Source organism: Arachis stenosperma, chromosome 4, assembly GCF_014773155.1.
Source record: "Arachis stenosperma cultivar V10309 chromosome 4, arast.V10309.gnm1.PFL2, whole genome shotgun sequence".
NCBI lineage: Eukaryota > Viridiplantae > Streptophyta > Magnoliopsida > Fabales > Fabaceae > Arachis > Arachis stenosperma.
This window is the reverse complement of record NC_080380.1, coordinates 72,307,575-72,320,795: the sequence shown is the minus strand read 5'-3', so window position 1 is coordinate 72,320,795 and position 13,221 is coordinate 72,307,575. Positions and strand designations below refer to the sequence as shown.

The following is a 13,221-nucleotide window of genomic DNA, read 5'->3' as shown; positions in this document are numbered from 1 at the left end:
TAGTCTGATATAAACAGGACCTTTTACTATTGTATTAGACATCTCTAGACGTTTAGTTCTTAGATCATGGGGGCTGGCCATTCGGCCATGCCTAGACCTTATCACTTATGTATTTTCAACGGTAGAGTTTCTACACACCATAGATTAAGGTGTGGAGCTCTGCTGTACCTCGAGTATTAATGCAATTACTACTATTTTTTATTCAATTCAGCTTATTCCTATTCTAAGATATTCATTCGCACACAAGAACTTGATGAATGTGATGATTATGTGACGCCCATCATCATTCTCACTTATGAACGCGTGCCTGACAACCACTTCCGTTCTACATGCAAACAAGGTTTGAATGTGTATCTCTTAGCCTCCTGGTCGTGAGATCAGAGTCTTCGTGGTATAAGTTAGAACCCATGGACGGCCATTCCCGAGATCCGGAAAGTCTAAACCTTGTCTGTGGTATTCCGAGTAGGATCTGGGAAGGGATGGTTGTGACGAGCTTCAAACTCGCGAGTGCTGGGCGTAGTGACAGACGCAAAAGGATAGTAAATCCTATTCCAGTATGATCGAGAACCGACAGATGAATAGCCATGCCGTGACAGAGCATTTGGACCATTTTCACTGAGAGGATGGAATGTAGCCATTGACAACTGTGATGTCCAACATACAGCTTGCCATGGAAAGGAGTAGGAAGGATTGGATGAAGACAATAAGAAAGCAGAGAGACAGAAGGTACAAAGCATCTCCATACGCTTGTCTGAAATTCTCACCAATGAATTACATAAGTATCTCTATCCTATTTTATATTTTATTTATATTTTATTTATCAATTCACCATAACCAATTGAATCCGCCTGACTCAAACGTACAAGATGACCATAGCTTGCTTCATACCAACTATCTCCGTGGGATCGACCCTTACTCACGTAAGGTTTATTACTTGGACGACGCAGTGCACTTGCTGGTTAGTTGTGCGAAGTTGTGACAAAGAATTAAAATTATAAATGCGCATATTGAGTTTTCAGCGCCGTTCCCAAGAAGATGAACCGTCACAATTTCTGTGCACCATGTTTTTGGCGCCGTTGTCGGGGATTGTTCGAGTTTGAACAACTGACGGTTCATCTTGTTGCTCAGATTAGGTAATTTTATTTTATTTTTAAAGCTTTTTATTTCTTATTTTCGAAAAAAAGTTATGAAATCATAAAATCAAAAATATTTTTATGTTTCTTGTTCGAGTCTTGTGTCAATTTTTAAGTTTGGTGTCTTGCATATTTCTATTTTTTCTTAAGAATTTTCGAAAATTCATGCATGTGTTCTTCATGATCTTCAAGTTGTTCTTGCCCAGTCTTCTTGTTTGATCTTCATATTTTCTTGTTTTGTGTCTTTTCTTGTTCTTCATATGCATTTTTAATTTCTTATTGTCTAAAGCTTGAAAATTTCTAAGTTTGGTGTCTTGCATGTGTGTCTTCTCTTAAAAATTTTCAAAAACATATTCTTGATGTTCATCTTGACATTCAAAGTGTTCTTGGTGTTCATCTTGACATTCATAGTGTTCTTGCATAATTTTCTTGTTTTGATTCATACTTTTTATGTTTTGCATTAATTTGGTGTTTTTCTCTTTCTTCAGTAAAAATTCAAAAATCAAAAAAATATCTTTTCCTTATTTTACTCAAAATTTTCGAAATCTTTGGGTTGACTTAGTCAAAAATTTTTAATATAAGTTGTTTCTTGTTAGTCAAGTCAAGATTTCAATTTTAAAAATCTTATCTTTTTCAAAAATCAAATCTTTTTCATTTTTCTTATTATTTTCGAAAATTTTGAAATTTGATTTTCAAAATCTTTTTTTATTTTGTTCCATATTTTCGAATTGTTTACTAACATTTAATGTTTTGATTCAAAAATTTTCAAGTTGTTACTTGCCTATTAAGAAAGGTTCAATCTTTAAACTTTAATTCATATCTTTTTGTTTCTTGTTAATCAAGTAATCAACTTTAATTTTCAAAATCAAATCTTTTCAAATTTCTTCCTCAAATCTTTTTTTTTTAAAGTAAATTTCAATCATATCTTTTTCAAAATTTGATTTCAAAATCTTTCCTAACTCCTTATCTTTTCAAATTTGATTTTCAAATATTTTTCAATTAATCTTATCTTTTTGTTTGATTCTTATCTTTTTCAAAACTATCTAACTAATTTTCTCTTTCTAATTTTCGAAAATCTCTTCCCTCTTTTTCAAAATTTATTTTTAATTAATTAATTAATTGTTTTAAATTTTAATTTAATTTCAATTTTAATTTTCGAATTTTAACTTTAAACTTTATTTTTATTTTAATTAATTTTCGAATTCTTCTCTTCTTCATCTCCTTCTATTTATTTATTCATCTATTAACACTTCTCTTCACTCAGAATTCGAACCCAATTCTCACCCTTGTGTTTGGATTCTTTTCTTTTCCTTCTTCTATTCTTCTCTTCTACTCACATAAAGAAATCTCTTTACTGTGACATAGAGGATTCCATATTTTCTTTTGGGTTCGATTCTTTTTCATATGAGCAGGAACAAGGATAAGAACATTCTTGTTGAAGCTGATCCTGAACATGAAAGAACTCTGAAAAGGAAGCTGAGGGAAGCCAAAGCACAACTCTCTAGAGAAAATCTGACAGAAATTTTTGAAAAAGAATGAGACATGGCCGAAAATAATAACAATGCAAGGAAGATGCTTGGTGACTTCACTGCACCAAATTCCAATTTACATGGAAGAAGCATCTCAATCCCTGCCATTGGAGCAAACAATTTTGAGCTTAAACCTCAATTAGTCTCTCTGATGCAACAGAACTGCAAGTTTCATGGACTTCCATCAGAAGATCCTTTTCAATTCTTAACTGAATTCTTGCAGATCTGTGATACTGTTAAGACCAATGGGGTTGATCCCGAGGTCTACAGGCTTATGCTTTTCCCGTTTGCTGTAAGAGACAGAGCTAGAATATGGTTGGACTCTCAACCTAAGGATAGCCTGAACTCTTGGGATAAGCTGGTCACGGCTTTCTTAGCCAAGTTCTTTCCTCCTCAAAAGCTTAGTAAGCTTAGAGTGGATGTTCAAACCTTTAGACAAAAAGAAGGTGAATCCCTCTATGAAGCTTGGGAGAGATATAAGCAACTAACCAAAAAGTGTCCTTCTGACATGCTTTCAAAATGGACCATCCTGGATATATTCTATGATGGTCTGTCTGAGTTATCAAAGATGTCACTGGACCATTCTGCAGGTGGATCCATTCACCTAAAGAAAACACCTGCAGAACCTCAGGAACTCATAGACACGGTTGCAAATAACCAGTTTATGTACACTTCTGAAAGGAATCCTATGAATAATGGGACGCCTCAGAGGAAGGGAGTTCTTGAAATTGATGCTCTGAATGCCATATTGGCTCAGAACAAACTATTGACTCAGCAAGTCAATATGATTTCTCAAGAGTCTGAATGGATTGCAAGCTGCATCCAACAGTGCTAAAAAGGCATCTTCTGAAGAAGAAGCTTATGATCCTGAGAACCCTGCACTAGCAGAGGTGAATTACATGGGTGAACCCTATGGAAACACCTATAATCCCTCACGGAGAAATCATCCAAATTTTTCATGGAATGATCAACAAAAGCCTCAACAAGGCTTTAATAATGGTGGAAGAAACAGGCTTAGCAATAGCAAGCCTTTTCCATCATCAACTTAGCAACAGATAGAGAATTCTGAGCAGAATCCATCTAGCTTAGCAAATATAGTCTCTAATCTCTCTAAGGCCACTCTGAGTTTCATGAATGAAACAAGGTCCTCCATTAGAAATTTGGAGGCACAAGTGGGCCAACTGAGTAAAAGAGTCATTGAAGCTACTCCTAGTACTCTCCCAAGCAATATAGAAGAAAATCCAAAAGGAGAGTGCAAGGCCATAACCTTGCTTGGTGTGCCCGAATCCATAGAGGAGGAGGAGAACGTGAATCCTAGTGAGGAAGACCTCCTGGGACGTTCAATGACCAATAAGGAGTTTCCCTTTGAGGAACCAGAGGAATCTAAGGCTCATCTAGAGACCATAGAGATTCCACTGCATCTTCTTTTACCATTCATGAGCTCTGATGATTATTCATCTTCTGAAGAAGATGAAGACAATGTTGAAGAGCTAGTTGCTCAATATTTAGGAGCAATCATGAAGCTGAATGCCAAATTGTTTGGTAATGAGACTTGGGAGGATGAACCTCCATTGCTCATCAAGGAACTAAATGCCTTGGTTCAGCAAACTCTACCTCAAAAGAAACAGGATCCTAGAAAATTCCTAATTCCCTGTAACATAGGCACCATGACCTTTGAGAAGGCTCTGTGTGACCTGGGGTCAGGCATAAACTTAATGCCACTCTCTTTAATGGAGAAACTTGGGATCTTTGAGGTACAGACTGCCAAATTCTCATTCAAGATGGCAGACGAATCCATGAAAAAGGCTTATGGGTTAGTAGAGGACGTGCAAGTAAAGGTTGAAGGCCTTTACATCCCTGCTGATTTCATAATCCTAGACACTGGGAAGGATGAGGATGAATCAATCATCCTTGGAAGACCCTTCCTAGCCACAGCAAAAGCTGTGATTGATGTGGACAGAGGAGAGTTGGTCCTTCAACTGAATGAGGGCAACCTTGTGTTTAAAACTCAAGGATCTCCTTGTGTAACCATGGAGAGGAAGCATGAAAAGCTTCTCTCACAGTCAAACTCTAAGTTTGGTGTTGGAAGGCCATAACCAAACTCTAAGTTTGGTGTTGGGAGGTCCCAACAATGCTCTGAACATCTGTGAGGCTCCATGAGTGCTCACTGTCAAGCTATTGACATTAAAGAAGCGCTTGTTGGGAGGCAACCCAATGTTATTTAATTATGTTTCTTTATTTTCCATTGTTATTTTATGTGTTCTGTATGTTGATGATCATGTGAAGGCACAAAAATTACTGAAAAATCAAAAATAGAATGAAAAACAGAATGAAAAATAGCTCACCCTGGAGGAAGAGCTTACTGGAGTTTAAACGCCAGTAAGGCTAGCAGAATGGGCATTAAACGCCCAGTCTGGCACCATTCTGGGCATTAAACACTAGAAATGGGCACCAGACTGGCGTTTAACACCAGAAATGGGCACCAAACTGGCGTTTAACGCCAGAAACAAGCATGAAAGTGGCGTTTAACGCCAGAAATGCATACATAGGGCATTTTACACGCCTAAAACGTGCAAGGATGTGAAATCCTTGACACCTCAAGATCTGTGGACCCCACAGGATCCCCACCTACCTCAACTCACCTTCTCTCTTCTTCCTCACACAATCCAATAACCCTCTTCCCCAAACACCCATTCACCAATCACCTCAATCTCTCTTCCCCATCACCTCTTCACCACTCACATCCATCCACACTTTCCCATAAACCCCACCTACCTTCAAAATTCAAAATCTCTTTCTAACCCAAACCCACCCTAAATGGCTAAACCCTAAACCCTCTCCCTCCACTACATAAACCCCTCACGACTTCTTCATTTTCACACAACACAACCCTTTCTTCTTACCCTTGACCGAATACACACCTCTCTCCCTCTCCTCCATTCTTCTTCTTCTCCTTCTTTCTCTCTTCTTTTGCTCGAGGACGAGCAAACATTTGAAGTTTGGTGTGGTAAAAGCATAGATTTTTTTGTTTTTCCATAACCATCAATGGCACCTAAGGCCAGAGAAACCTCAAGAAAGAGGAAAGGGAAGGCAATTGCTTCCACCTCTGAGTCATGGGAGATGGAGAGATTCATCTCAAAGGTCCATCAAGACCACTTCTATGAAGTTGTGGCCAAGAAGAAAGTGATCCCTGAGGTTCCTTTCAAGCTCAAAAAGAATGAGTATCCGAAGATCCGACATGAGATTAGAAGAAGAGGATGGGAATTTCTCTCTAATCCTATTCAACAAGTCGGGATCTTAATGGTTCAAGAGTTCTATGCAAACGCATGGATCACTAGTTACCATGATCAAAGTATAAACCCGAATCCAAAGAATTGGCTTACCATGGTTCGGGGGAAATACGTAGATTTCAGTCCGGAAAATGTAAGGTTGGCGTTCAACTTGCCAAGCATGCAAGAAAACACACGCCCCTACACTAGAAGGGTCAACTTTGATCAAAGGTTAGACCAAGTCCTCATGGACATATGTGTGGAAGGAGCTCAATGGAAAGTTGACTCAATAGGCAAACCGGTTCAATTGAGAAGACCGTACCTTAAGCCTGTAGCTAGAGGATGGTTGGAGTTCATCCAACGCTCAATCATTCCTACTAGCAACCGGTCTGAAGTTAATGTAGACCAGGCCATCATGATCCACAGTATCATGATTGGAGAGGAAGTAGAAGTTCATGAGATTATACCTCAAGAACTCTACAAGGTGGCTGACAAGTCCTCCACATTGGCAAGGTTAGCCTTTCCTCACCTCATCAGCCACCTATGCAATTCGGCTGGGATTGACATAAAGGGAGACATCCTCATTGATGAGGATAAGCCCATCACCAAAAAGAAGATGGAGCAAACAAGAGATCATGGGCCTCAACAAGAGCATGAGGAAATTCCTCACCATGAAATCCCTGAGATTCCTTAGGGGATGCACTTCCCTCCACAAAACTATTGGGAGCAAATCAACACCTCCCTAGGAGAATCAAGTTCCAACATGGAACAACTAAGGATGGAGCACCAGGAGCATTCCATCATCCTCCATGAAATTAGAAAAGATCAAAGAATTATGAGGGAGGAACAACAAAGGCAAGGAAGAGACATAGAGGAGCTCAAGAACACCATTGGTTCTTCAAGAGGAAGAAAATGCCACCCTCACTATGGTGGACACGTTCCTTAATCTCCTTGTTCTTATTTTCATGTTTTTCGGTTTTTTTAGCTTTATGCTTTATTTATGTTTGTGTCTTTACTACATGATCACTAGTGTCTAGTAACTATGTCTTAAAGTTATGAATGTCCTATAAATCCATCACCTTTCTTAAATGAAAAATGTTTTAATTACAAAAGAACAAGAAGTACATGATTTCAAATTCATCCTTGAAATTAGTTTAATTATTTTGATGTGGTGACAATACTTTTTGTTTTCTGAATGAATGCCTGAACAGTGCATATGTCTTTTGAAATTGGGGTTGATGAATGTTAAATATGTTGGCTCTTGAAGAATGATGAAAAAGGAGAAATGTTATTTGATAATTTGAAAAATCATAAAATTGATTCTTGAAGCAAGAAAAAGCAGTGAATACAAAAAATATGGCGAAAAAAAAGAAAAGAAAAAGAAAGAAAAAGAAAAAGCAAGCAGAAAAAGCCAATAGCCCTTAAAACCAAAAAAGGCAAGGGTAATAAAAAGGATCCAAGGCTTTGAGCATCAGTGGATAGGAGGGCCTAAAGGAATAAAATCCTGGCCTAAGCGGCTAAACCAAGCTGTCCCTAACCATGTGCTTGTGGCGTGAAGGTGTCAAGTGAAAAGCTTGAGACTGAGCGGTTAAAGTCGTGATCCAAAGCAAAAAGAGTGTGCTTAAGAACCCTGGACACCTCTAATTGGGACTTTAGCAAAGCTGAGTCACAATCTGAAAAGGTTCACCCAATTATGTGTCTGTGGCATGTATGTATCCGGTGGTAATACTGGAAAACAGAGTGCTTTGGGCCACGGCCAAGGCTCATAAAGTAGATGTGTTCAAGAATCAACATACTGAACTAGGACAATCAATAACACTATCTAAATTCTAAGTTCCTATAGAAGCCAATCATTCTGAACCTCAAAGGATAAATTGAGATGCCAAAACTATTCAAGAGGCAAAAAGCTACTAGTCCCGCTCATCTGATTGGAGCTAAGTTTCATTGATATTTTGGAATTTATAGTATATTCTCTTCTTTTTATCCTATTTTATTTTCAGTTGCTTGGGGACAAGAAACAATTTAAGTTTGGTGTTGTGATGAGCGGATAATTTATACGCTTTTTGGCATTGTTTTTAGTATGTTTTAGTTAGTTTTTATTATATTTTTAGTAAATTTTGATTAAAAATCACATTTCTGGACTTTACTATGAGTTTGTGTGTTTTTCTGTGATTTCAGGTAATTTCTGGCTGAAATTGATGGACCTGAGCAAAAATCTGATTCAGAGGCTGACAAAGGACTGCTAATGCTGTTGGATTCTGACCTCCCTACACTCAAAATAGATTTTCTGGAGCTACAGAACTCCAAATGGCGCGCTCTCAATCGCGTTGGAAAGTAGACATCCAGGGATTTTCAGCAATATATAATAGTTCATACTTTGCCCGAGTTTAGAAGATGCAAACTGGCGTTCAACGCCAGCTCTCTGCCCAATCCTGGAGTCAAACGCCAGAAACACATTTCAAAGCGGAGTTAAACGCCCAAACTGGCACCAAAGCTGGCGTTTAACTTCAAGAAATGTCTCTACACGTTTAAAGCTCAAAGCTCAGCCCAAGCACACACCAAGTGGGCCCCAGAAGTGGATTTCTGCATCATTTACTTGTTTCTGTAACCCTAGTAACTAGTCTGATATAAATAGGACCTTTTACTATTGTATTAGACATCTATGGACGTTTAGTTCTTAGATCATGGGAGCTGGCCATTCGGCCATGCCTAGACCTTATCACTTATGTATTTTCAACGGTAGAGTTTCTACACACCATAGATTAAGGTGTGGAGCTCTGCTGTACCTCGAGTATTAATGCAATTACTACTATTTTTCATTCAATTCAGCTTATTCCTATTCTAAGATATTCATTCGCACACAAGAACTTGATGAATGTGATGATTATGTGACGCTCATCATCATTCTCACTTATGAACGCATGCCTGACAACCACTTCCGTTCTACATGCAAACAAGGCTTGAATGTGTATCTCTTAGCCTCCTAATCGTGAGATCAGAGTCTTCGTGGTATAAGTTAGAACCCATGGACGGCCATCCCCAAGTTCCGGAAAGTCTAAACCTTGTCTGTGGTATTCCGAGTAGGATCTGGGAAGGGATGGCTGTGATGAGCTTCAAACTCGTGAGTGCTGGGCATAGTGACAGACGCAAAAGGATAGTAAATCCTATTCCAGTATGATCGAGAACCAACAGATGATTAGCCGTGCCGTGACAGAGCATTTGGACCATTTTTACTGAGAGAACGGGATGTAGCCATTGACAACGGTGATGCCCAACATATAGCTTGCCATGAAAAGGAGTAGGAAGGATTGGATGAAGACAGTAGGAAAGTGATGAGCGGATAATTTTACGCTTTTTGGCATTGTTTTTAGTATGTTTTTAGTAGGATCTAGTTACTTTTAGGGATGTTTTCATTAGTTTTTATGCTAAATTCACATTTCTGGACTTTACTATGAGTTTGTGTGTTTTTCTGTAATTTCAGGTGAATTTTGCCTGAAATTGAGGGACTTGAGCAAAACTCTGAAGAAAGGCTGACAAAGGGACTGCTGATGCTGATGGATTCTGACCTCCCTGCACTCAAAGTGGATTTTTTTTGAGCTACAGAACTCCAAATGGCGCGCTTCTAACGGCGTTGGAAAGTAGACATCCAGGGCTTTCCCGCAATATATAATAGTCTATACTTTGTTCGAGAATTAAAAACGCAAACTGGCGATCAACGCCACTTATACGCTACAGTCTGGAGTTAAACGCCAGAAAAACGTCACGAACCAGAGTTGAACGCCAGAAATAGGTCAAAACCTGGCGTTCAACTCCACAAATGGCCTCTGCACGTGGATAGCTTAAGCTCAGCCCAAGCACACACCAAAGTGGGCCCCGAAAGTGGATTTCTGCACTTAGACTTAATTCTGTAAACCCTAGTAACTAGTTTAGTATAAATAGAAATTTTTACTATTGTATTTGAATCTTTGGTCTCAGTTTTATTCCATTGTTCATCTTAGGAGACTATTGATCACGCCTAGGGGGGCTGGCCTCACGGCCATGCCTGAACCTTTTACTTATGTATTTTCAACGGTAGAGTTTCTACACTCCATAGATTAAGGTGTGGAGCTCTACTGTACCTCGAGTATTAATGCAATTACTATTTTCTTCTTTTCAATTCAACTTGTTCTTATTCCAAGATATTCGTTGCACTACAACTTGATGAATGTGATGATCCGTGACACTCATCATCATTCTCACCTATGAACGCGTGCCTGACAACCACCTCCGTTCTACATTAGACCGGGCGCATATCTCTTGGATTCCTTAATCAGAATCTTCGTGGTATAAGCTAGAATTGATGGCGGCATTCATGAGAATCCGGAAAGTCTAAACCTTGTCTATGGTATTCCGAGTAGGATTCGATGATCGAATGACTGTGACGAGCTTTAAACTCGCGAGTGATGGGCGTTAGTGACAGACGCAAAAGGACGAAGAATCCTATTCCAGTATGATCGAGAACCGAGAGATGATTAGCCGTGCTATGATAGAGCACGTGTGCATAGTTTTCACTGAGAGGATGGGATGTAGCCATCGACAAGGGTGATGCCTCCAGACGATTAGCCATGCAGTGACAGCGCAGAGGACCATTTTCCAGAGAGGATGAAAAGTAGCCATTGACAACGGTGAACCCAACATACAGCTAGCCATGGAAAGGAGTAAGAAGGATTGGGTTGAAGCAGTAGGAAAGCAGGCGTCCTAGAGTCATACAGTATCTCCATACGCTTATCTGAAATTCCTACCAATGAATCTACATAAGTATTTCTATCCTTTTATTATTTAATTAATTATCTATTTATATTTCCAATAACCAATATCCAATTTAATCCGCCTGACTGAGATCTACAAGATGACCATAGCTTGCTTCATACGAACAATCTCCATGGGATCGACCCTTACTCACGTAAGGTTTATTACTTGGACGACCCAGTGCACTTGCTGGTTAGTTGTGCGAAGACGTGAAGTTATGTTTGGACCATGGTTCTGTGCACCTGTTTTTGGCGCCATTACCAGGGAAAGAACGAGCAAATAATTTTACAAATACAAATCTGAGTGATCACGATTTCGCATACCAAGTTTTTGGCGCCGTTGCCGGGGATTGTTCGAGTTTGAATAACTAACGGTTCATCTTGTTGCTCAGATTAGGTAATTTTATTTTATTTTATTTTATTTTACTTATTATTTTCGAAAAAAATTAAAAATACAAAAAAATTTTCTTTTTCGTTTTTCACAAATTAATTTTTGAAAAATTACAAAAAAATTTACAAATTCATAAAATCAAAAATATTTTTGTGTTTCTTGTTTGAGTCCAGTGTCAATTTTTAAGTTTGGTGTCTTGCATGTCTCTCAAAAATTTCCGGAAATTCATCATATGTTCTTCATGATCTTCAAGTTGTTCTTGGCCAGTCTTCTTGTTTGATCTTTATGTTTTCTTGTTTTGTGTCTTATGTTGTTTTTCATATGCATTTTTGCATTCATATTTTCTAAGCATTGCAAATTTTTAAGTTTGGTGTCTAGCATGTTTTCTTTGCATTAAAAATTTTTCAAAAATATGTTCTTGATATTCATCATGATCTTCAAAGTGTTCTTGGTGTTCATCTTGACATTCATAGCATTCTTGCATGCATTCATTGTTTTGATCCAAAATTTTCATGCATTGCATCATTTTCATGTTTTTCTCTTTCATCATTAAAAATTCAAAAATCAAAAAAATATCTTTTCCTTTTCTCTCTCCAATTTTCGAAATTTTGAGTTGACTTTTTCAAAATTTTTTAAAATTAGTTGTTTCTTATGAGTCAAATCAAAATTTCAATTTTAAAAATCTTATCTTTTTCAAAACTTTTTCAAAAATCAAATCTTTTTTCAATTTTTATTTTTATTTATTTTCAAAAATCTTAAAATATTTTTCAAAAATCTTTTTCGTAATATTACATAATTTTTGAAAATCATCATCAATTAATGCTTTGATTCAAAAATTTCAAATTTGTTACTTGCTTGTTAAGAAAGATTCAAACTTTAAGCTCTAGAATCATATCTTGTGATTTCTTGTGAATCAAGTCACTAATTGTGATTTTAAAAAAAAATCAAATCTTTTTTCAAAACTAATTTCAATCATATCTTTTTCAAAATGTCTTTTCAAAAATATCTTTTTCAAAATTTTATCTTTTTCAAAATTGATTTTAAAATATCTTTTCTAACTTCTTATCTTCTTATCTTTTCAAATTTGATTTTCAAAATCTTTTTCAATCAACTAACTAACTTTTTGTTTGTTTCTTATCTTTTTCAAAACTATCTAACTAACTTTCTCTCTCTAATTTCCGAAAATATCTCCCTCTTTTTCAAAACTCAATTAAAATTAAAACAATTAGTTAATTATTTTCGTTTAATTAAATCTTTTAATTTTAATTTAATTTAAAATTTTTATTTTTTAAATTTATTTTTAAAATTTTAATTTTATTTTCGAAAATTAATTTTAATTTTTAATTTATTATTTTTATTTTCGAAATTCCCCCTCTCTCTCTTCTCATTCTATTTATTCATTCATCTACTAACACTTCTCCTCACCTCAAATTCAAACCCCCTCTTCCCCTCTGAGTTCGAATTCTTCTCCTCTTCATTCTTATTCTTCCTTTCTTCTACTAACACAAGGGAATCTCTATACTGTGGTAAAGAGGATCCCTATTATTATTTTCTGTTCCCTCCTTTTTCATATGAGCAGGAGCAAGGACAAGGACATCCTTGTTGAAGCAGATCCAGAACCTGAAAGGACGCTGAAAAAAGAAATTAAGAAAATCCAAATTACAACAAACCAGCGAGCACCTGACAAGAATTTTCTATACCAAAGAGAAGGAGATGGCAGCTGAAAATAATAATAATAATGCAAGGAGGATGCTTGGTGATTATTCTACACCCACTTCCAAATTTGACGGAAGGAGCATCTCCATCACTACCATTGGGGCAAACAATTTTGAGCTGAAACCTCAGCTAGTTGCTCTAATGCAACAAAACTGCAAGTTCCATGGACTTCCATCAGAAGATCCCTATCAGTTCTTAACTGAATTCTTGCAGATTTGTGAGACTGTAAAGACGAATGGAATAAATTCTGAAGTCTAAAGGCTCATGCTTTTCCCTTTTGCTGTAAGAGACAGAGCTAGAATATGGTTGGACTCTCAACCTAAGGATAGCCTGGACTCCTGGGATAAGCTGGTCACGGCCTTCTTGGCTAAGTTCTTTCAACCTCAAAAGCTGAGC

At 37.3% G+C, this 13,221-nt stretch overlaps 1 non-coding gene across 1 annotated transcript; it reads right to left on the bottom strand.

The window, feature by feature from the left end:
- Window positions 1-3,068: 3,068 nt before the first annotated feature.
- On the bottom strand, window positions 3,069-3,176 carry LOC130977296 (small nucleolar RNA R71). The gene has a single exon (XR_009084995.1). It is a non-coding gene; the product is annotated as a small nucleolar RNA R71 (small nucleolar RNA).
- Window positions 3,177-13,221: the final 10,045 nt, after the last annotated feature.